General features: G+C 33.0%; 1 long non-coding RNA gene across 1 annotated transcript in view; it reads right to left on the bottom strand.

The window, feature by feature from the left end:
- LOC134809576 (uncharacterized) overlaps window positions 1-23,038 on the bottom strand; it is a 94,934-nt gene that overhangs the window by 33,442 nt on the left and 38,454 nt on the right. Inside the window, exon 2 of the long non-coding RNA XR_010155652.1 lies at window positions 14,204-14,267. This is a non-coding gene — a long non-coding RNA (uncharacterized LOC134809576). The remainder of the gene's footprint in view (window positions 1-14,203; window positions 14,268-23,038) is intronic.

Genomic DNA, 23,038 nt, shown 5'->3' with positions numbered 1-23,038 from the left:
TTCTAGCAACTACCTCCTTCACAATCACATAATTATCATGGGGATTACAAGTTAGTATCATAGCTTCTCCTTGCCTCATCAAAGGTACAGTTAGTAGGGTGGCCACAGAATGGCTAGGATTAGTCCTAGACTGGGCAATGAATCCTTTGCATAAGGTTTTTAAACTAGAAGCTAGAGCACGTTATTATTCTTACAGGCGATTCAAACTACAAAATCTAAATCTCAGGAACTGGTAAAAGCCATGTTTTTTTTTTTTTTTTTTTTTTTTTTTTTTGCTAGATAGAGGAATTTTGGCTGGAGCTAGAGACACAGAGAGATTCAGATGAGAAAGGAAGATCCTCATGGCTTTCAATAACCTGATTCTATATTTTTTGAGTCTGAACTACATTCTAGTCATTGGTTCACAACCAACATGAATTCAGCCAGTTTAAATGGGTTTTTCACTATTACAACTCAGTCCGAAGAGTCATTTTCTGCCAAGAATTCTAATAAATAAAAATTAAGATACAGCAAGGTAGTAAAATATATTTAAAGATTAAGTCATTGCATATAGGAGCCACAATTTCTATGCAAATAATGTAAATAACAAACAGAGGTTCTCTAACAGAAAATGGCATTTATTTGGGAATAGAGAAATGCAGTGGGAAAATGTGTGCCATAGTAAACTATGTGTGTAGTCAGAGAGGTAAAGGAAGATAATGATATTTAAAGGAAAAAATGAGAAATGAGGAAGACTATATTATTGTTTTGAAATAATTATCCTTGGCTAAAAAGATCAATAACAAAGATAACTCCAGTTTGACATTGGTCTGGCAGTTCTCGGGCAGATGTTTTTGCAGAGATATTTTTTGTGTAAGGTTGCAAATAGCCTTTGTGGAAGGTTGTGGTTTTTGCAGTCTTTTGTGATAGTTTTTTGTCGTCAGGCCTGTAAGCATATAAACCCTCTCTTCAAGGCTTTTGGTGGCTCTATTTATCAAGATTTTCTTTAAAAAAAAATGGGCTCCATCTTGATTCTGACAACTTTCAGATATAATTTAGTTCTATCAAGAAAATTGTTACTTCATAATATAAAGCTTGATATTCATGCTACTCTAAATTTTTAATGTAAAAATGATTTTTGTGTTAACATTAGTATTTAATTTTCTTAATAAAGTTACCTTAGTAATAATGGCATAGAAATATTGGAAACCCATTACTAATACAACGTACATGCTTAACTCTGTGTGAATGTGCGTGTGTGTGTGTGTGTGTGTATAAAATAAGAACGCTAATTTTAGTCCCTATACTACTCTATAAAATTAAATTTTCTATTAAAGATATAATTGCAATTGAAAGTGTTTTTAATTAGAACATTTAATGCTGCATTTCCAATGTTTTACACTGGGGCCTCAACATTAACCCTGCAGTTAGCATACTTAATTAGTTGTTTTATATAAAGCTTATTAAAAATGTAAGCTTTAAATCTAATCTCTGCTCCATTTTACTCTCAGCATCTCATACCATACTCAGAATAGTTAATTAAATGGCAATAAAATCTTTTGCTTTGTGTCTATAACCATTAACCTTTCAACAATGATTTCTAAACAGAACCATGCATCTGAGTGGTCAATTATTTTATAAGAAGGCACTCTGATGGTTTCTGTTCAATAATCTTCTTGTAGCCAACACTCTTTAATATATGTCTATAATGATAGTTGGAATGCATATATTATGCCAATAAATTTACACTTTCCTATCACCTTTTTCTTTCTAAAAACAAATGTTATTGCACCTTATTGGCTATTGATGCTTTTTTGCATATTGGTAAAAATGACTTTTACGTGGATATTACATTAAAAACATAATAAAAGGTAATATATTATTGTAATTTTTATATATAAAGGAGAAACATTTTCCTGAATACAGAGAAAATTTGGGGAAATTTATCTTATGATTGTCTTTCACATACCTGAAAAATGTGAAAGAGATTTCCTCCAAGGCAAAGTTTGAAATGTATCTTTATTATTCCTTACTTTCAGTAAAGTCGTGCAACAACTGGTATTTTGAGAAAAGAAACAAAATGATGATCATAGATGTCTTAAATATAAGTCTACATATGAATATATATAGACATATAGAAATAAAATTATGAATAAAATATTTTCTATTTTAAAAGGCTTTCTGAAAATAGGCCTTTAACAATTATTAGCAACAATTTTATTTTGGTAGTAGCACATTTTTGGAGGGGTAGTTATACTTTTTTCTGGTTCTTGCATTTCTGGCTGGCATTGGGGACATGTGAGTGAGAACTGTCATGTCAATAACTGTAATACAATCTACACCAATCTGACTTTTTTTTTATAGAAAAAGTGAATAGAATGATAATCAAATTTAAAGAATTTTAAAATGGGCACTTATAAAATATAAAAGAGAAAATTATTGAGAACACTCTTGATACTTCCAATTTTCAAGGTCTGGTTATATTCAATTTTGTTACAATTATACTAACTATTCAGTGACTCTGAAAATAATCTTTTTACATTCCTGTTTATTTATATCTATTTCTATATCTATGTATAAGTAAGCATGAATCTATTTTTATGTCTTATCAACAATTTTTTACTAGATAAAAATATTTGAAAAATATACTTTAAGTCCTGAAAGTAGATAGTTTAGTGGTATTTTAATTGTAGGTTACATATATTTTTGGATATTTTCATACTGCATGTCAGTATGTGTGAATGATTTTACAATCACACATTCCTTTTAATATTAAAAACTCGTGAATTTTCATGAAACTTTCTGGTGGTATGGAAAATATAAAAACAATTTGTAGCATTTAAAATATTTCTGTGGTATCTTTTTACATTGGGAACTTGGAAGAATATTTTAATTATAATAATATTAACTATGTTTTAAAATATTAAGATGGGGATTTATAACAAAAGGAACATAGACATTTATGCCAATCTCTGATATGTAAATTTCTATATCTGGGGCTGTATTATATTTGATGCAAACCAGTAGATTCAGACTAGTAAAAGTAAAATTATTGGTAAATCTACCAGTATTTTTAAAATCTAAATTAATACATTATATGATTATGAACAGAATTCAATTAAGATATCAGGAGAAAATAGGTTCACTATCATAATATCAAGCCATTTGGCAAAATTTAAATCATGTGAAATTTTAGAATTCCAGTTAGAACCATGGACAAGTCTATGACACTAAATACTCAGTGCTACAATTCTGTGAATGCTCCAGAATTATTAATGTTTAAAACTTGAAAAAAACATGTTTTTTTATGTTAAAATATCTGCTAACTGGTCAGCTGGAAATCATTCAACTTTTATATACATTACATTTTGTATCTTTGTATTATAAAATTTAAATAATATGTAAAATCCGGCCAGGCATGGTGGCTTATGTCTGTAATCGCAGCATTTTGGGAGGCCGAGGCTGGTGGATCACTAGGGCCAGGAGTTTGAGACAGGCCTGGGCAGCATGGCAAAACCCTTCTCTACTAAAAGTACAACAACAGCAACAAAATTAGCTCGTGTGGTTGTGCATGCCCAGCTACTCAGGAGGCTGAGGCGCAATAATCACTTGAACTGGGAGGTAGTTGCAATGAGCTGAGATAGCACCACTGCACTCCAGCCTGGGTGACAGAGCAAGACGCTGTCACACACACACACACAAATTAGATCTAACATTGGATAAACATTATATATACATATATACATATAATAGCGAAATAAAATAAACTATATATAATACTATACAAATTATATCTATAAACCGTGCTGTGGCTAACTGTAAGCATTTTATATAAAGTGGGAGGAGTTGCCTAATATATCCTTAAACACAATTATTGTAATCATATTTAAGACTTATTCCAATAAATATTTTCTAAGGCTTTGTTTTGTGTATTAAAAATTGTTATTCTTTATGAAGGAAAAAGTAAGATTGTAATATGTTGTTATCAACCTCAAAGATGCTTAAGATATAATTGGACAGAACTATAAAATAATATTTAAATAACAATGTATCCCATTTCAAAATCTTTTTTGTTCTTTTTTTATTCCTGTTCTATAACACAAGACAAAAGTATCTTTTTGAAATAATTCAATTTAAAATGCTAGGCTTAAAATTTGAATTAACTCCAACATGAGTTTATAAATTCAACATGGTTTCATTAGTAATAACAGAGAGAATATTTGTTTTGTTTCCTTGTTTTTAATTTTCTTTGGTTTTTGTAATGTTTGGAGCTAAACCTGTTAATTTTAGATTTATGTGAACCAATAAGGACTAATCAGGAAGACTCTGAAAGGGAAGAAATGAAGACAAACTGTACCAAAAAATCAAGGAAAAATCCCATTTTAAATAGCAACAAAAATTAGGAATAAATTTAAGTAATATAGTGAAAGATTTGTATTCTGAAAACTATACATATTGATATATGACATGAAACTATAATATCGATGAAAGAAATTGAAAAAGACACAAATGAGTGGATAGATACCCCATGTTCATGGATTGGAAAAATTATTATTTTTTAAATGTTCATACTTCCAAAACAATATGTAGATTCAATGCAATCCTATCAAAATTCTAAGCTTCTTTCACAGAAATAAAAATAAAAATTCTAACATATTTATTGAACAAAAAGACTCTAACTAACCAAAGCAATTCTGAGCAAGAACATGGTGGAAGGCATCATATTTCCTAAATTGTATTACAAAGCTAATCAAAAATACATAGTAATCAAAACAGTTTAGTACTGCCATACACTCACATAGAGCAACAGAAGAGAATAGAGAGCCCAGACATAAACCATGCTTATCAATTAATCAACTAGTCTTTGCCAAGAGCACAAAGAATATATAATAGGGAAATAATAGTCTCTTCAATAAATGGCATTAGAAGAACTGAGTATTGACATGCAAAAAAATAAAACTAGACCTTCATCATATATCATACTCAAAAGTAAAATCAAAATGAATTATAGACTTAAATGTAAGCCTTAAAAGTCCTAGAAGGAAATATAGGAAAAAGTTTTGACATTGGTTTTGGCAATTGCCTTTTGGCTATGACTGCAAAAGTACAGGCAAAAAATGCAAAAATCAATTAACTGGGAGTATACCAAACTAAAAGGCTTCTGCACAGAAAAATAAAAAAACATGATGAAATGGCAACCTACAGATTGACAGAAAATATTTGCAAGCCAGATATCTCATAAGAGGTTAATATTAAAAATATATAAGTAACACGTACACTCTCAGAGGCAAAAACAAAACAAATAACCTGGGTTTAAAATAGACATGAATAGACATTTTCTCAAAGAAGAAATACAAATGGCCAAGAGGTATATGAAAAATGGTCAACATTACTAATTGTCAGTAGTTTTCATTAAATAAAAACTACAATGAGGTATCACTTTACACCTGTTAGGATGGCCATTATAAAAATGCAAAAGATAATGAGTTTTGGTAAGAATGTGGAGAAAAGGGAACTCTAGTATACCGATTTGGGGAATGCCAATTAATATAGCCGTTATGGAAGACAGTGTCGAGTTCCCTCACTGTTAAAAATAGAACTAGCCTACTATCCAGGAATCTCACTTCTGGCTTTATATGCAGAGAATTTGAAATCAGTGTGCCAAGGAGATAGATGCACTCCCATGTTCATGGCTGCATATTTACAATAGCCAATGTATGGCAACAATCTAAGTACCTGGTAAATTGATGCATAAAGAAATAATGAAATATTACTCAGCCTTTATAAAGAAGGTAACTCTGCCATCTGAAACATGAGTGAAACTGGAGGACATGATGCCAAGTGAAATAAGCCAGACAGAGAAAGAAAAATACTGTCTAATCTCACTTATATCTGGAATCTAAAAAAGCCAAATTTATAGAAGCATAAAGTAGAATGGTAGTTAACAATGGTGTGGGGATGGAGAGATGTTAGTCAAAGTGTAAAAAGTTTCAATTAGGTAGAATGAGTAAGTTCTAGAGATTTAATGTACAGCATAATGACTATAGTTAATAATGTTATATTATGTACTTGAAATTTACTAAAAGAGTAGATCTTAAGTGTTTTCCCCACAAGCACAAGAGTCAATATGTAAGAGGATGGATATGTTAATTAGCTTGGCTATAGTAATAATATCACTATATATAATAAAACATGTCACCAATTCTGTACACCTTAAATATATACACATTTTAATAAAAAATAGTAGAAATTAATATTATAAAGCCAAATGAATGAAAGAGAATGCCAAAAATTGAGGGAAAACTGAATAATAATCTTGAAAAAAATAAAATTAGATTTATAAGTCAAAAAGGCACTTTTTAAATGAAGAAAAAAATAAAAATAAAAATAAAAACGAAGGGAGAATGTCTTCATAGTATTGAAATAGAAAGACTTTTCTAATATTATTAAAATTCTGAAGATATATATGATAATCATGACTTCATAAAAGTCAAAAACTTCTACATATTACTTCACACCATGCACCTATTCAGATGAGCAAACATGAAACTTGAAATAAAAAGGTGTTTGTATCTCATACTTTATTAAAGGGATAATATCCTAATTACATGAAGAGTTTCTAGAAGTCAATGAGAAAAGGTTCAAAACTCTTATTACAAATGAGCAAAACTATCTAATATTCAGTCACAGAATAAGTATAGCTGTTTTTTAAACAGATGAAGAAATGCTCAACTTCACTTCTAATAAGATAAAATTACATTTGAAATTACACCAAGCCACTCTCTTCCCAAATACATAATATATTGACTCAAAGCCCATAGTGAGATTACATAATACATTGGTGAGGCTGTGAGGAAACAGGCAGTTTTATATATTTCCATTTGCATATTAAATTTCTACAATCTCTATGTAGAAAACATGACAATATCTTTTACAATTATAAATGTGTATAACCTTTTAATCCATGTGTCTACTTGTGCTTGCTCTCCTGGGAAATGACTTGTGTAGGTTTCCATTAAAGTAGTCTTTAAATATTAAATTATTTGTAATATGCTACTAAGAAGGCACTGGTTAAATAATTATGGATTCTCATAAAGTGGAAAATATGTTTCTGTACAAAATAATGAGAAATGTATATATTAGTATTAGCACACTAACTACTATTAAATGAAGAAAGTGAGGTACAGAAGTGTGTGGTTGTATGCTACTTTATATGTAATAAGGGGGACTAGATTTTACATCCTTTGTCACATGTAAATATAGACAAAATCAAAAAAATAAAGACAGGAAAACAATTTTCTTTTTATATGTTTAGGTAGATGTGGGGATCAGGATAGATTTTTTTCACTAAGTATAATGATAATTTAATATAAATATATGTCATATGTAATATGTACATGTACATGTTATATGTGCATATAGAGAGAGATATGACACACACACATATACACACCACAAAACCCCACATATATATGATGTTTAAATGTAGAAACCCGTGAAAGATAAGATTTGAAATTTTTCCTCGTCATATGAAAATGATTCATTCACTCTTTGTTGGAATAATTATCTCTAACGCAAAGGTAATATCTATGTAGCCAATCTAGCATTCTCTGTCATAGTAACTGATAATTTAGCTTTGTTGTCTCCATGTTCTTGATATGATGCCAATGTTTTGACAGTGGGTTTGATAATGAAAAGATTGCCGTGGGCTTGAGCCCTGGATGTGTGTATATGGCAGGATATTATGGACTCATTCCAGGCCCACTGGGGAGAATTCCATCTGCACAACAGGAAGCACAGACTGAGATATCTGTATTTGCACATGCTGAACCGCCCCAGATTTTTCCCAATATTTCAGTATGTTTTGTATATTTCATCAGCCATTAAGGAACATATTTGAACTAGGCTTTTAAAGCTTGTTGAAACAAAGGGCACAGAGCCCTTGATAAGAATTTATTTCTACAATAAACTATAATCTTTTTCAGTCATAAGAAACCAGCACTCTCTATTTTTGCTTCAATATGAAAAATTGTGTATATTCGTTATATGAGAAATTTGTGAAAGATGCCCCAAATTATGGTGTTATAGAATGCAGCCACAATGATGTATTTGACACTGAGAGAATAGCAATGCCAAGTTCTTACAGAAATGCCCCTTGAGCAATATACAATACTTGATAGCATGCTCAGCACATTATATAATTTTTTTCCTTTATGACATATTTTACATAAAGAAAATTTTCTATTATAGTAGGTGCTCTTCAGTGATTGCTGTCATAACAATAATACCTCATATAATGGACTATTTTATAATCCATGAAACTATTTTATTCATATTATCTCATTTGTTCCTTGCTGAGGTTAACATCATTTTCAAGAAGACAAAATTAACTTAAGGAATGTCTGTGGCTTGTCCAAAGCCAAATATCAAATAAATGTAGATATAGACACTTGAACCTAGATTTTCAGATATCTTATTCTGCACCCTTTTATATTTTCACCATAAGCACAGTCTAAGGAAAAAATTGACTGAGAAATTGTTTACAAGATATGTATTAGAGACTATTACTCCTAATAGGCAACTAATTCAAATAGAATAGGCAAGTAGCCCCTATGTGGGAGGTTGGGCATCCTTCTTTGGGAAAGTGCTTGCCTAATAGACGGATTTCAATTTGCCATAGTCCAGTGAAATAGGTTGGTGCCTGGACCATCACACCAAGATGAGGCCGATCTATCTGTACTTCCCATACAGTTCTCAGAGCTTTACATAGCTTATTAGTGCCTCAATACTAAAGAAAAAATGGTGGTCAATTCAACAGACATTCCAATAAATTGTTCTACATAAATGATAGATAACAAGAGAGACAATTTAAGAAAATTCAGGATTAGTGCAGAATTGTAACAGAACTATTAGATTCAATGTCTGCAAAATCTAAGAGAAGATATTGCATTTATAAAAAATGCTGTAAAACAAAAACTTTTTTAAAAAATGCACAATTTTGTAAATTAAAAAGCTGACTAAAAACGCTGAAAGGCTAGAAGATAAAAAACGAAAGTAATAGTTTAGAATATAGAACTAAAATGTAGACAAATTGAAAACAAGAGAAAAAATAGACCCTACTACAATAAATCAAATATCCAATTAATAGGAGCTTCTGAGAATGCTACAGAAAAATGCTGTTGGGAGATTATCAAAGAAAAATATATAATAGTTCCTCCCTTAACCACGAGAAATACATTCTAAGATTCCCTATAGTTGCCTAAATCCATGAACATTACAGAACACAATTGCTGTCAAACAGAACTCATTTCTATTTATGTCTTTCACCTAAAAATTTAATGTCTTTTTCATCATAACTAAACACTTAACCATGCACTGTGGCCATAACTTTTGCAGTTTGAGGTGTGACAGTAACCCTAGGATGAATTCTTTTTTCCTTCTTCATAATTTCACAAATTTGTTCTTTTCACTTAACAACCTATGATTATTTGAATATAAGCCAGGTACTAATTATCTAAGAGATATTCACTAAGTGATTATTTTTCATCGCTTAACAATCTATGATCTTTTTTCCTTTAGTCAAGAACTTTTATCTTTTCACTTAAAGAAAGCACTTTAAGCCTTCTCTTTGGCATATGTGAATGGTCAGCATCATTACTCTCACGTTTTGGGGTCATGATTAAGTAAAATCAAGGCTTCTTGAACATAAACATTGAGATACTGTGATGGTTGATCTGATAATCTAGAGAGCTAAGCAAGTGACTAACAGTTTGGTATGTATACAGTGTGGCTACACTGGCCCAGGGATGACTGACATCCTGAATTGGAAATTTGAAACTTACAAATCATTTATTTTTGGAATTTTTCAGTTAGTATTTTCAGACTTCAGTTGACCTCAGGAAACTGAAACCATCAAAAGGGGACTACTGCATAAGAAAATGTATTAAAACTGAAAAGCATGAATTTCCAGATTGCAAAACTCATTTGTTTCTAACTCAGTAAATTAAAATAAACAAAACAAATAAAAACATCAACCTCAAAGTTTACCCTTATTAAATTTCAACAACTAGGAGATTGACAGAATATCCTAAAAAACAGCAAAAGTGAGAAAGAGAAATCTTTCCAACATAAATCTTACCCTGTTAATTTTTATCATTTGTTGGGTAAATAAATTTACAGTTACATAAAGTCTCAGATTTTTATATTTATTTGTTGCATTGTCTGTTATTTAACATTATCCCTTTCGCTTCACATTCTCCTATACATCTTGTGGGATAAAACTGTGAATGAGATTTTCTAGACCCTCTTGCCAGTAAAATTTCAGTTAGATGCTGCCATTGATGTACTATTACGGGAGCAGTGGGCAGATGCGAGGACAGAGAGAACCAAGTTTGCAGTGGATTCTGTGCTAATTGCTCCAAATCACTCATTTTGGTTATTTAAGCAACAAACTCCTTACACCTCAGTTCTCCTGGAAGCCACAAACTGATTTTACCTTGAACTTTGCTCTTCCAGCTTTAGCATGCTTGGAATCTAGATTGCTTTCAGTTTTCCTGATGACGCCCTATGTAACACATATCCCATGCAAACATTCCTAGGAAGATTAAATGAAGAAGAGAGGAAGAGGAGGAGGAAGGAAGGAAAGAAGGAAGGAAGGAAGGAAAGAAGGAAGGAAGGAAGGAAGAAAGGGAGGGAGGGAGGGAGGGAAAAAATAAGGTAATTTTATTATTTTATTTATTTATTTATTGGAGACCGAGTCTCGCTCTGTCACCCAGGCTGGAGTGCAGTGGCAGGATCTCGGCTCACTGCAACCTCCGCCTCCAGGGTTCAAGCAATTCTCCTGCCTCGACATCCTGAGTAGCTGGGATTACAGGCACACATTGCATGCCCGGCTAATTTTTTGTATTTTTAGTAGAGACGGAATTTCATCGTGTTGCCCAGGCTAGTCTTGAACTCTTGAGCTCAAGTAATCTGCCCGCCTTGGCCTTCCAAAGTGCTAGGATTACAGGCAGGAGCCACCACACCCGGCAAAAATAAGGTAATTTTAAATATCAAAAGTAGAGAGGTTGCTCAATAAAGGAAATACAATCATAAAAATATTTAAAATTTTCTGTGAATAATATTATGTAATCATAAGGATGAACCATAGATATTGTTTTAACCTAAAATTGTATGTGTGCATGTGTGTGTATATATATATATACACATATATGTGTGTGTGTGTGTGTGTGTAAGAAAGGGGAAGGGAATGTAAATTAGATCATTTGTCATCTTGCAAAATCGGAAGACAATAAACAGTGTTCAGTATTGGAAAACCAAGAAATAGTAGTAAAAACATTTTAATGCAGAAGTAAATATTTGAAGAAATATCTAAAATAAATAACAACTCTAAATACTTCCTTGTCATTTTCCATCACCTAATCACCATTCACATATAATTTATTAATTAGTTGAAGCTTTTTTGTTTCATTTTTGGTAGAGTTCCCTCCCTTGAATGCTTTGTTTCTGAAAGCAGAAAAGCTAGCTGTTTTATTCTTTGCCGTGTTTCATATCCATGTACTAAGAATAGCACCTGGCATTCCATAAGTACTTGGTGAATAAATGAATGCCGGAAGAGCTAAAAGTCAGGTTGCCTATGGGAAATGTGAGTCAAAGTGTGGCTTAGGCAGAATACTGCTTCTTTGAATTATAAGGCAAGTAATATATTTGAAATTTAAAATTAGTATATGATTATAATAAAATTATAAATACATTTTGAAAAGATTCTTTACCTTTGAAATGTCCAGCTAACTGAAAAAAACAGGTTATGAGGCAATGTGTAATTTATGAGAAAATAAACATATTAGCCTCAAAATCTCTGCATGTATACATAAAGGACATAGGAAAAGTGTAGCAGAGTGCACACTCAGCAGTTAATATTGATCGCTCCCAAGAGATGGAACTGGACTGTGGTAAAGATAACTTAACAATTTTTGTGTTTGTATACATATCTCTACTGCTTAATTTTTTCCAAATGTCATGAGTCACTCTTTTAATTATATAAATGCATAATTCAATTGTGTTTCTAAAAATATTTTTCTTTATGATCCCTGGAATGATGACATAACTTTTGTTACTTCATGTCTTTTTAAAAGTCTTTAATTAATTCCAGACTTCTCCCTGATTTCAGAATTAAATAGAGCATACGATCAAATAATTAGCACATAGAGGTGTTTCTGATGACCGTTCTCTAAGAGAGTGATAAGCTTTGAATAAAAATAACGTCCGGGGATACATATTTGGGGAGCTGGTGATGGCAGTAGCAGGAAGCAGATGCAAGTTATTCAATATACTTGAATTAACCTATCTAATGCAACTGCTTGAGAGACTTTCGTGATTGTATGAGTTTCAAAACAACAAAACACTTCAGGAATGTTCATTTCATCACACCTGCAACGTTTCATGGAGACAGAAACAAAGACAGCACAGAAGCCGGTGTCTTGTTTATGTGTGTTGAAAAATGTTGCCGTGATGTGCTTCACTGCCATGTAGATCAGCTTGTAAGATTTGGAGTGTTTTAAATGTTACATTAAAATAGGAAATGTTAGTTGTTCTGATAAGGTTTAATCAAATTATTTCCTTGAAGGTGCATTTTTCTATTATTAAGGATGAACATGTTGACGTAAGGTGTGGTTGGAGCAGTGTTTCTGCTTATGCTGGCAGTGCATTATGTTCCCATCATGTTTTCAAATTTCATTTACAGATAAGCACTGTGAGTAATTGTAACGTGAAGTGGTAATCTACTGATGATATATGAGAATAGAGAAACAAATTAAAAACATCATTCAATTGAAATTTTAAAGTGTATAGTGGTAGAGGGCTGTATTTCCAAATGCACAAAGAATTCCCACTTGAAAAATTATTGCACTCAAGTCATTGTGTGAAATTTTATCTTTAATAAATGTTAAGTATTTCTACTGGTAATAGATTAACATATCATTAAAGATAACATATTTTAAATTTTTATACAAAAGCTTTATTAGCCTTTATAAAAGATGGTTTATGTTTCCAATTTACATGATACCTTAGAATATTATATTTTATATAATATTTGGCTAAAAATCAAATATGATAGTTATAGTATATTTTAGTGCTCTTCTTACTCACATAGTATAAGGCAAAAACTCATAAAAAATTTAATTGGATGTACAAATTCAATTGATTTTGCATGCAAAGGAATTTTAAAATATTCACATTAGGTAAGTAGAGAGATTTTTAAAAAGAATGTAATAACTACAGGTTATATAGTTCAGTGATACCTAAACCTGGTTCATCATTGTACAGTTTTAGAAAATTCCCCAGGCTCATAATAGCCTATATATTCTGGTTCTTTACATTTGGGCTGAGACACCTGATTTTTTAAAAATAGCTTCTAGGGTGACTTTAATGATGATTTTTTTTTCATTTTGGGTAGAGGTTAGCTTTCCTTATGTATAGATGAGAAACCAAAGACCTAGAGAATTAAGACAAATGTTTGATAGGAGATGAGAGCCCTGTCTGATAGTTTGCCGTGTGCATTGCATCTTGGTCACTGTGTTTTCCGGTGGTGAAGAGTAGTCACACAGTTTGAGGAAGTATAATTTGAAAACAATAAAAATGAACATATACATCACAGAATATTGACCTGGAGAGAAAACTCAATATATTTATTTTAGGAACAAGGGGAAACTTTCACCCTTAATATAAAGGAAGTTCTCAAGCATATGAGCTCTTCCTTTACCTAATGAATTGCCAATATTACCTTGATATAAAAGGGAAGATGAAAAATCAATAAAAAAGGAAGTAAATTTTAATTTCTCTGAGTTTCTTTAGGATTTTTATTTGCTATTTCATACAGCTTCTAATGATATCACTAACTTTGTACTTCCCCAATTCCTTGTTGCTTAGTGCAATTTCTACTGAGAGGAAGTCTAAAAACATATCGCATGGAAGCTGAATATTCTCTAAACATTTACACCTAGAATGGTAGAATTACCTGATAATTTTATCATTAGTTACTTAATTAACAAATCACATGTAGATTTGTGAGATTTTGTCAAAAAACATAGAAAACAATCACTCCACAAACAAAGAAAATTTATTTAGCTTGATTGAACAATAAGATATGGTCTCGGGCAATTTATTTAATCTCTAATTCTCCATTTTCTCGTATGTAAAATGGAATTATAGTAAAAAAATAACTTACAGGTTTGCTGTGAGGAATGGTAGACATGGAATTCCAGGCCTCAGATTTCTTTTATTAAAACTTCCTGTAAGGAACAGCAGACATGATGATATCTCTAGCCGTCACCTTCTGAACGTATCACTGCATTTGTAATGAACTATGCTTGTACTGGAATGCTTCCAGCTAATGACTTACCATGATGAAAGGTCTAGTGCCCTGCCATCCCTGCAATATTCAGGACTTCACTTACTGACAACTTTGGCTCATGGACTCCCTATTTGCCTCACTGAATCTTTCTTAGAACTGTACTTCAATCTGCAACTCTTTCTGTCCAACTATTCTTCCTTTCCTCTCTCTTTTCACAGATGTCATATTTACTTTGCAGTCTCTAGGCTCTCCTTGCATACTTCTGCTTCTTCACCTTTATCCTACACAGGTATGAAAATAATTTAACATTCATAAGTATATTCAGAATATTGCCTGCACATAGTAAGCACTATATAACTGTTTCTTTTTAAAAAAATAAGGAAAGGTTTTGAATTATACCATGAAAAATTATGTTATATGTATTTGCAATAGATAAACTCAACAGAGAAATAAAAACTGTTCTTGAACATGACAAAAATGTCATTACTGGCCATTTTACTAGCAATATTATTTTGACAATTGAGTTTCTAAGTTCTTGGCATAAAGAGTAAGTGGTAAATGTATTTATTCTAACAAGCAATTATATTATGGCTACTTTAACTTTGAACAAAACCCTTTGCCTAGTGTTGAGAAAAGCAACCTGTAGAGCAAATGAAACATTCTAACCTGAGAGCTTCCCAAGTACTGTATTTCATGGCTCTGGTTTATTTAACTTGTTAGAGCATTAATTCAGAATTTAACAGTTCATATTAGGCATCATGCTGTGGTGTGCAACAATCAATGAGACAAAACTGTGAACTTTGAAAAATTTTCTTTCAATTTGGGTAGGGGAAAGGAGGGAAAGATGCGTAGAGCTAAACAGATACAGAGAAGAATAAGTAACTATACAAATCAGAACATACAACTGTAATCATAGGAATGCAACATGATTTATAAAAGAACATTTGTCCATATAATTGTATTAAGAATAATATGATATCTTCCAAATGATTTTCAGCAATTTACATAATTTTTAAAATTTCATAAACACTTGCTCTGTGAATTCTATAAAATATTTATATTTATTGAATCTTGTTATGCAAAGCTTGTATACAAAAAACCCAGTTTCTCTCTAATTCATTTCAAATGTTTTCTTATTGCTCATTTAGAATCTGATCAACATAGGTAAGTGGGTGAATCACAAGACACTTCATTCTCTGGTGGTGAAGTGGTAAAATTGGATTTGAGTCCTGAAACTTCCATTTAATAAACTTGGTGGTCACATGACTTTTTCAAGCCTAGTCTTTTTATTGTTAAATAATGATATATATTTTAAGTGTTAATAATTAAAAACTTTTAAAAATTACCAAGAAATGTTACCCATGTTAGTTTTCCTTTATGTACATTGCTTTCTACTCATTTTGTCCTCCTCTACGTCACCTGTGATAAAATTGGTGCTTAATCCATCTAAATCTGCTTCTAGCCTAAAACACACTTGGGTTACAGTAATTAATCTTGTGTTAGTTTTTAGGCTCATTACTCAAACTGATGAGGCCTTCAGCAAAGTTGAAAATAGAGAATTGTGCTGAATAGGAAGAAAATGAAGGATTTGGACCAATTTCTTGTTTTGCAGGTCTTTATAGTCTCATTGGTCTTTAATACTCTCCTCATTGCTCTCTGAGGCCTTACCTGCCCACGGGGAGTGGGGAACCCAATCCAGTCATTGCGAGGTGACTCCAGCTGGAGTGTCTTTCTACTATGTCACTATCTCTAGTGATCTACCGAGAGCTAGAGCTTGAGGAAGCAAGTGAAAACAGTATGTGTTTACTAGATATACACACACAGCCACTTCACTGATCTTCTGGAAGGAGCAAAAGCATACAGAAAATTCAACAGAAGAAGAAAAAGGAAAAACAATGGCAAGTTGTTTCACATTGAGCAGGTACACACAAACCTAACACCAAAAGCCAGGAGAGCTGAGAGCCCCACAGAAGAGGCTGAAAAATCTGGTTTTTTAGAAAGAAAATATTTAATAGGGACTTTATAAACAGAAGCAATAGCTGTGGCAGCTGCAAGACACTAGCTCCTCACACTTGTCCTCCAGAAAGTATCCTGTATACAACACAGTTTTAGAATAAAATATGTGCAGCTGGTCATGTCTCAGACTTTCTTTCTGAAACTCGTGACCACTGGGAGGTTAGATAGGCACCTTTTTGAGGGGTTAGTTGTGTTTCCAATTCTTTAAGATAGCTGCAGAACACCTTGGTATGCAGGGGTCAACATGGTGGTTTTGCTTCAAAATGGTGTCACTCTTGCCACGCAACGGGCTTTTTCCCTACACAAGTATACCTCATTTTCTTGTGATTTGCTTTATTGGGCTTCACAGATATAGCGTTTTATACAAATTGAAGGTGTGTTGCAACTCTGCATTGAGCAAGTCTCTGGATGCCATTTTTCTAACAGCTTGTTCTCACTTCTTATCATTTTGTCTTATTTTGATAATTATTATAAGATATCAAACTTTTTCATTATTATCATATCTGTTATGGTAATCCATGTTCAGTGATCTCTGTTGTTAATATTGTAATTGGTTTGGACACCACAAACCACACCCATCTTAGACTGCAATCTTTGTCAATAAATGTTGTATGTGTTCTGACTGTTTCACCAACTGGCTTTTCCTCATCTCCTATTTTCTCTTCAGGCCTACCTATTCTCTGAGACATAAGAATATTGAAATTAGGCCAGTTAATAAGCTGACAATGGCCTCTAAGTAGTCAAATGAAAGGACGTTTAGCACGGCTGTCACCTTAAATTAAAAACTAGAAAAGATTAAGCTTAGTGAGGATGGCATGTTGAGATGTTGAAAGCCAAGACAAGCTAAAAGCTAGGCCCCTTGTGCCAAGCAGTTAATCAAGTTGTAAATGCAAAGAAAAAATTCTTAAAAATATTTAAAAGTGTTACTCCTATGAACACAAATAATAAGAATGCTAATCAGACTTATTGCTGATATGGATAAGTTTTCAGTAATCTGGATGGAAGATCAAACCAGTCACAACATTCCCTTAAGCCAAGCCTAACCCAGAGCAAAGCCCTAACTCTCTTCAATTCTATGAACACTGAGAGGTAAAGAAGCTGAAGAATAAAGGTTGGAAACTAACAGATGTTGGTTCATGAGATTTAAGGAACGAAGTTATCTTCATAACATTAAGGTACAAAGTAAAGCAGCAAGTGATTCTGTAGAAGCTGTAGCAGGTTAGCTAAAAGGTAGAGCTAAGATAATTGAACGTGACTACACTAAATAACTAATAAATATTATATATGATCATGTGGGGAAAAGATGCCATCTAGGACTTTTATAGCTGGAGAGGAGAAGTCAGTGCCTGGCTTCACAGCTTCAAAAGATAATCTGTATGATTCTCTTGTCAGGGGCTAATATAGCTGGTGACTTTAAGTTAAAGCCAATGCTCATTACCAATCTGAAAATCTTGGGGCCCCTGACAATTATGCCATAAATCCATTCTGCTTGTGCTCTATCAATGAAAAAAAACAAAACCTAGATGTCAGCACATACTTTTACACCATGGTTTACTGAATATTTTAGCCATATTTTGAGACTTAATGCTCAGGAAAAAAAATTCCTTTCAAAATACTACATTGACAATGCATCTGTTCACCCAAGAGCTCTGATGAAGACGTGCCAAGAGATTAATGTTATATTTATGCTTGCTATCGCAACATCCATTCTGCAGCCCATAGATCAAGGAGTCATTTTTATTTTCAAGTCTTATTAAGAAGTACATTTCATAAGGTCATAGCTGCCATAGATAGAAATCCTCTGATGTATCTGTGCAAAATAAATTAAAAACCTTCTGGAAAGGATTTACCATCCCAGATGTCATTAAGAACATTTGTGATTCATGGGAGAAAAAAACAAAACATCAACAACAGGAGTTTGGAAGAAGTTTATTTCAACTCTCATGGATGACTTTGGGGGGTTCAAGACTTTATTGGGGGAAGTAACTGCAGATGTAGTGGAAATAGCAAGAGAACTGTAATTAGAAATGAAGCCTAAAGATGTGACTGAATTGCTATAACCTCATGATAAAACTTTGATGAATGAGGACTAGCTACTTATGGAGGAGGAAAGAACATGGTTTTTTTGAGATAGGATCTACTCCTGGTGAAGATACTATGAACATTGTTGAAATGATAAAGGATTTAGAATATTATATAAACTTAGTTTATTAAGCAAGGGAAAGGTTTGAGAGGATTGGTTTCAATTTTGGAAAAAAACTTCCACTGTGGGTATAATGCTGTCAAACAGCATTGCACACTACAAAGAAAACTTTCATGAAAGGAAGATTAAATTGATGCAGTAAATTTCATTGTTGTCTTATTTTAAAAGTTGTCATAGCAATCCTGACCTTCTGCAACCATGACCCCAATCTATACAAACTCCTGTAATAGATTATCTTTACCACTTCAGCTAACAGCATTATTCCATGGCACTCTTGCCATGTGACCCACGCAAGTTGGATTTGGCTCCTTGTGTTCCTTAGGACAATGGACAGTGAATGAATATAATATACACCTAGTGCAACCCAATACCTGCAAATCATGTGCTTGCATGGATACTCTTGACCTCTTGGAATTTTGGCCTCCATTACGAGAAAAGTTGCTCTAGAAAGCTGCTGCTTTAAGTATGAATATAAAGCCAAACTGAACGTGACCTGCAATCTGGAGATAAGTGTAGTAAGTACAGGAGATAGCAATTGAACAACTGCCATGAATCTGCTAGTCGCATCAATTTTTTATGAGTAAAATACAACTAGTTATATTCCACTAAGATACTGAGTTGTTTAAGACCTAATTTCATTGCAGCAAAAATTCGTATTACAGCTAATCTCAGCCCACCTCTCCTGATTTCATATGCTCAAACAAAAACCGCTTACTTTCTGTGTCCCTAAAAAACTAAGATCCATTCTATCGGTTTGTAATCTTTGTTCTTTGATCATTAATGAGCACTTCTTTATCGATATCAAATAATATGTTCACATAAAGACTTGTAAACAAATGTTTATAATAGCCTTAGTAGCAATGACCAGATGCTGGAAAGCCTCAAGAGTCCGTAAATAGATGAATGAATAAGAAAATTCTTAGGTACACATATAATGAAATACTACTTAATAAAGATATTGATTTATACAACATGGCTAAATTTCAAAATAATAACAATGAATGAAAATGTGTACAATCTCTATGATTTCATTTATATGAAATAGTATAAATGAGAACTATAGTTACAGAAAGCAGGTCAGTTATTGCCTAAGGTGGTGTGGAGAGAATGAGATTGATTGCAAGCGGACAAAAAGAAACTTTTTAGGTTAATTGAAATGTTGATTCTCGTGATTTTGATCAGAGTTTCACGGATATATCCATGTGTCTTAACACATGAAATACATTTTAAATATTTGCAGTTTGTTTATATCAATAAAAATGTAAAATCTAATGCAGATTTTATGTTCTATCCCATAGAGAGATATCTGTTCATTCCAAAATAAAATAATATTTTAAATTACATAGTAAAATTATTTAACTTACCCATCTAAAAATTATTTAACTTATCCTCCAACCAAATGTTTAATGTATTCCTTGCATTTAAATAAATGAAGATAATTGTATTCTCTTTTTGCCTGTAAATCTATTATAAATATGGTTCAAGAAAGCAAATGTTCAATTGCACAAAAGTGAATAAAATAAAGAATAAGTGTCTTACATTGTAGTCCCTTTTCATACCCACTGCTCACAAGTAAATACTTTGTAGAATTTCTATTTGTTAATATTAGCATGGATTACCTTCAAAACTTTTAATATATTGCATTATTACATATTCTACATTATAGATATTATTTCTTAATTATAATGATATAGCGTATCATATGGTATTATATGTAATCATATATAATTATATTATTATAATCTCTAACCTGATATTTAATTTATTTAAATCTTATTTGTTATATCCCCAAAGTGTAGTTGAGAGTTTTCCTTACCAAGTCAGTTAGCTATGACTACATAGCAAATCACCCCAATTGCTTGCTCCTGTGTCTGTAATCAGTTGGCAGATCAGCAGGGGTGAAGGGGAATGGATGGATGAGGGGTGAGGAGGTGTTGACCATCTCCAGGTGATCTTAATCTAGTGTCTGGCATTTAGCTAGCTTTGCGCTAGGGCAGCAGTGGTACTAGGCTGCTGGGTAGTTAGTCCACAGTGGTACTCGGCTGTTGGGTAGCGAGTTTAGCAGACTACCTTGGGATTATCCGTGTTATCAGGGTTTTGGAGTAGCAAGAAAGTAAGTTCCAATGAGCATGGCTTTTTCAAGCCTTATCTTGTTATGAATTTACTATTTTCTTATAGATCAAATGGCACAGGTCAAAGCCCAGAGCCAGTGGGGAGGATACTACCCAAAAGGTGGATGCAGATAGGTGGGAACAAATCAGGAGGCATAACTACAACAATCCGTTTCTCTCTACCCTCTGACTCCAGTTATGTACTTTTAATCTGATTTAGAGAGGCACAGCTTAGATTCCCTCTCAGGAAAATGTTTCTTGTTTAGCTGGGAGGAGTCTGATTAATTTCTTATATCTAGTGATTAATTCCTTCAGTTCCCATGCTTTTTAGTTGAGGTCACATTCTTTTTGGAGCAGCCCAAACCACTGACTAAGACTAGGGTAAGAAGCCTAATTATTTCTGTCTACCACTGGACTTTATCAGTGGGCAGTCTGCTCAGGAGCTCACTGTTGAACTGGCTTGTTCATACCTCATGATTCTAAAGAGTAGATTTTCTAGTATAAACTGGTCCAGATGATTAGCTCACATATCTGTAAGCAGTTTCCGAGTCAGCTTGGGCCAATTGGTCCTGGATGGCCCCACTCCAGTATCTTGCAGTCGATAACCTGTCACCTGGAGCCACAGCAATTCCTGGGACCAGGAGTGTCTCTCTCATCACCAAAAAGTAGAATATTACCAACACCTAGAAGTCCCCTCAACTGTCCTCTATTCAATATCTCCCAAGGGAAAACACCTTCTTGACTTCTAACACAATAGATTAACAAAGTAGTACAATATTAACTTTGAGAGATAAGTTTATGAGATGTTTAGGGAGATAATAATATAAACCAGTTAGGTGTTCAATAACTTGACAAAAAAGAATGTGAAAGGAAAACTCACATAAAGGGCAAGTTAAACTTGAAAAGGGAAAAAAAACCATGCATATTTCCATTTATTCTCACCGGGAGGAATACAATGTCAAATGACCAAATTGCTTTTGAAAAAGTGGTCCATAGGTTAGGTTATAATAAGTGTGGTTTCATTTTCACAATGCCATTTATTTCCTCAGGGTAGCAAAAAAACAAGGACAATTTTTAGCAAAACTAATAATGTTTAAGGAACAAATCCTTCCTGTTCAAGCAGTTAGTGGATACAGATGGCGTGGTGCAGATAAACACAATTTTAACCTTGCATTTTTCAAGGTTTTATCAGCTATTATACTCATCTATGCTTTGGGGGAGTTCATTCTCTGGGAGCATAATAGCAAAGATTTGCCTCCGTAATATTCTGGTCCATCTAATAGAGAAATTAGAGCCACCATTAGTCTGGAAAAAGCTTTGCGAGTGAGTCATTTAATGTCTAAAAGCTGATAAAGCCTTTTACCCAGATGGATGATGGGTATGCTTGTTGGCTGGCTTTCTAAAGTATGACTGATTAAACTGAGACACTTACTGAGTGCTTTTCTTTCTATTTTAAATCTCAGCAGAAAGGTCTTGCTCATGGATCGGGTATAAACTTAGTGATTCGGCTACACATAGAGAATGGGCCAGGCTCAGGGTGTCTTTCTGTGTGATGTTGGTTCACCATCTAACTGGTTCCATGCAGCACTGGGCTACTTCCCTGAAACTACCTTCATTTGTTAAGATATTTTAGCAAGATATATTAATCGAATTTAATTGATCATACTGAGATATTCTTCTCTGCCATTGTTCTTGCTACTAAGAGACAATTAGACATGTGTTCTTCAATGGAGACTGTTTAGCTGCCTTTGGTCAGGATAAGACTTTCTAATGTTGGAAGGGATAGGAACAGGGCTCACAAAGTGACCTGTCCAAACTGAAGTTCCCATTGTGCAATTTGGAAATAGTACTGGCTGCTGCCTCACTCCTTTCGCATTCAGTATTTACCTACTCATCCCCAAACACCCTATGTTAATGCTCCTTTATTATTTTGTACTTTGTGCCTCTTCCATTAGATTATACTTTTCCTTGAAGGTAGAGGCTCATTTTTGGGGTTTTTGGGTGAATGTAAAAGCATGAGTAAAACGACTTATAGTAGGTGTTAAAAAAATCATTGTCTCCGTTGTATTACATTTCCAAAATACAAATATTTACTGGTTATCCCCTGGATGAACAGCATATATTTTTTCTCTTTTTATTTCAAATATTTGATTTCCAGAATTATTCCTGTGATTCATCAAGCAAGAGGAGCCCTAGACAAAATTAGTATGATTAAATCAACAGCATTTTATATGTAAAGCATTGTTCTAAATGGTATGAATACAGACATATTTTCTTTGGTAAACTTGTTCTCCGAAAAACTGTTTCCCTTTGATTTCCCAACCAAAGACACACAATTACCAATTTCTCAGATACCTCATAACATTATGGAAGGCTGGT

The sequence above is a fragment of the Pan troglodytes genome, chromosome 2 (assembly GCF_028858775.2).
Source record: "Pan troglodytes isolate AG18354 chromosome 2, NHGRI_mPanTro3-v2.0_pri, whole genome shotgun sequence".
Taxonomy (NCBI): domain Eukaryota; kingdom Metazoa; phylum Chordata; class Mammalia; order Primates; family Hominidae; genus Pan; species Pan troglodytes.
The sequence above is the reverse complement of the archived record's forward strand: the minus strand, read 5'-3'. Positions and strand labels throughout refer to the sequence as shown.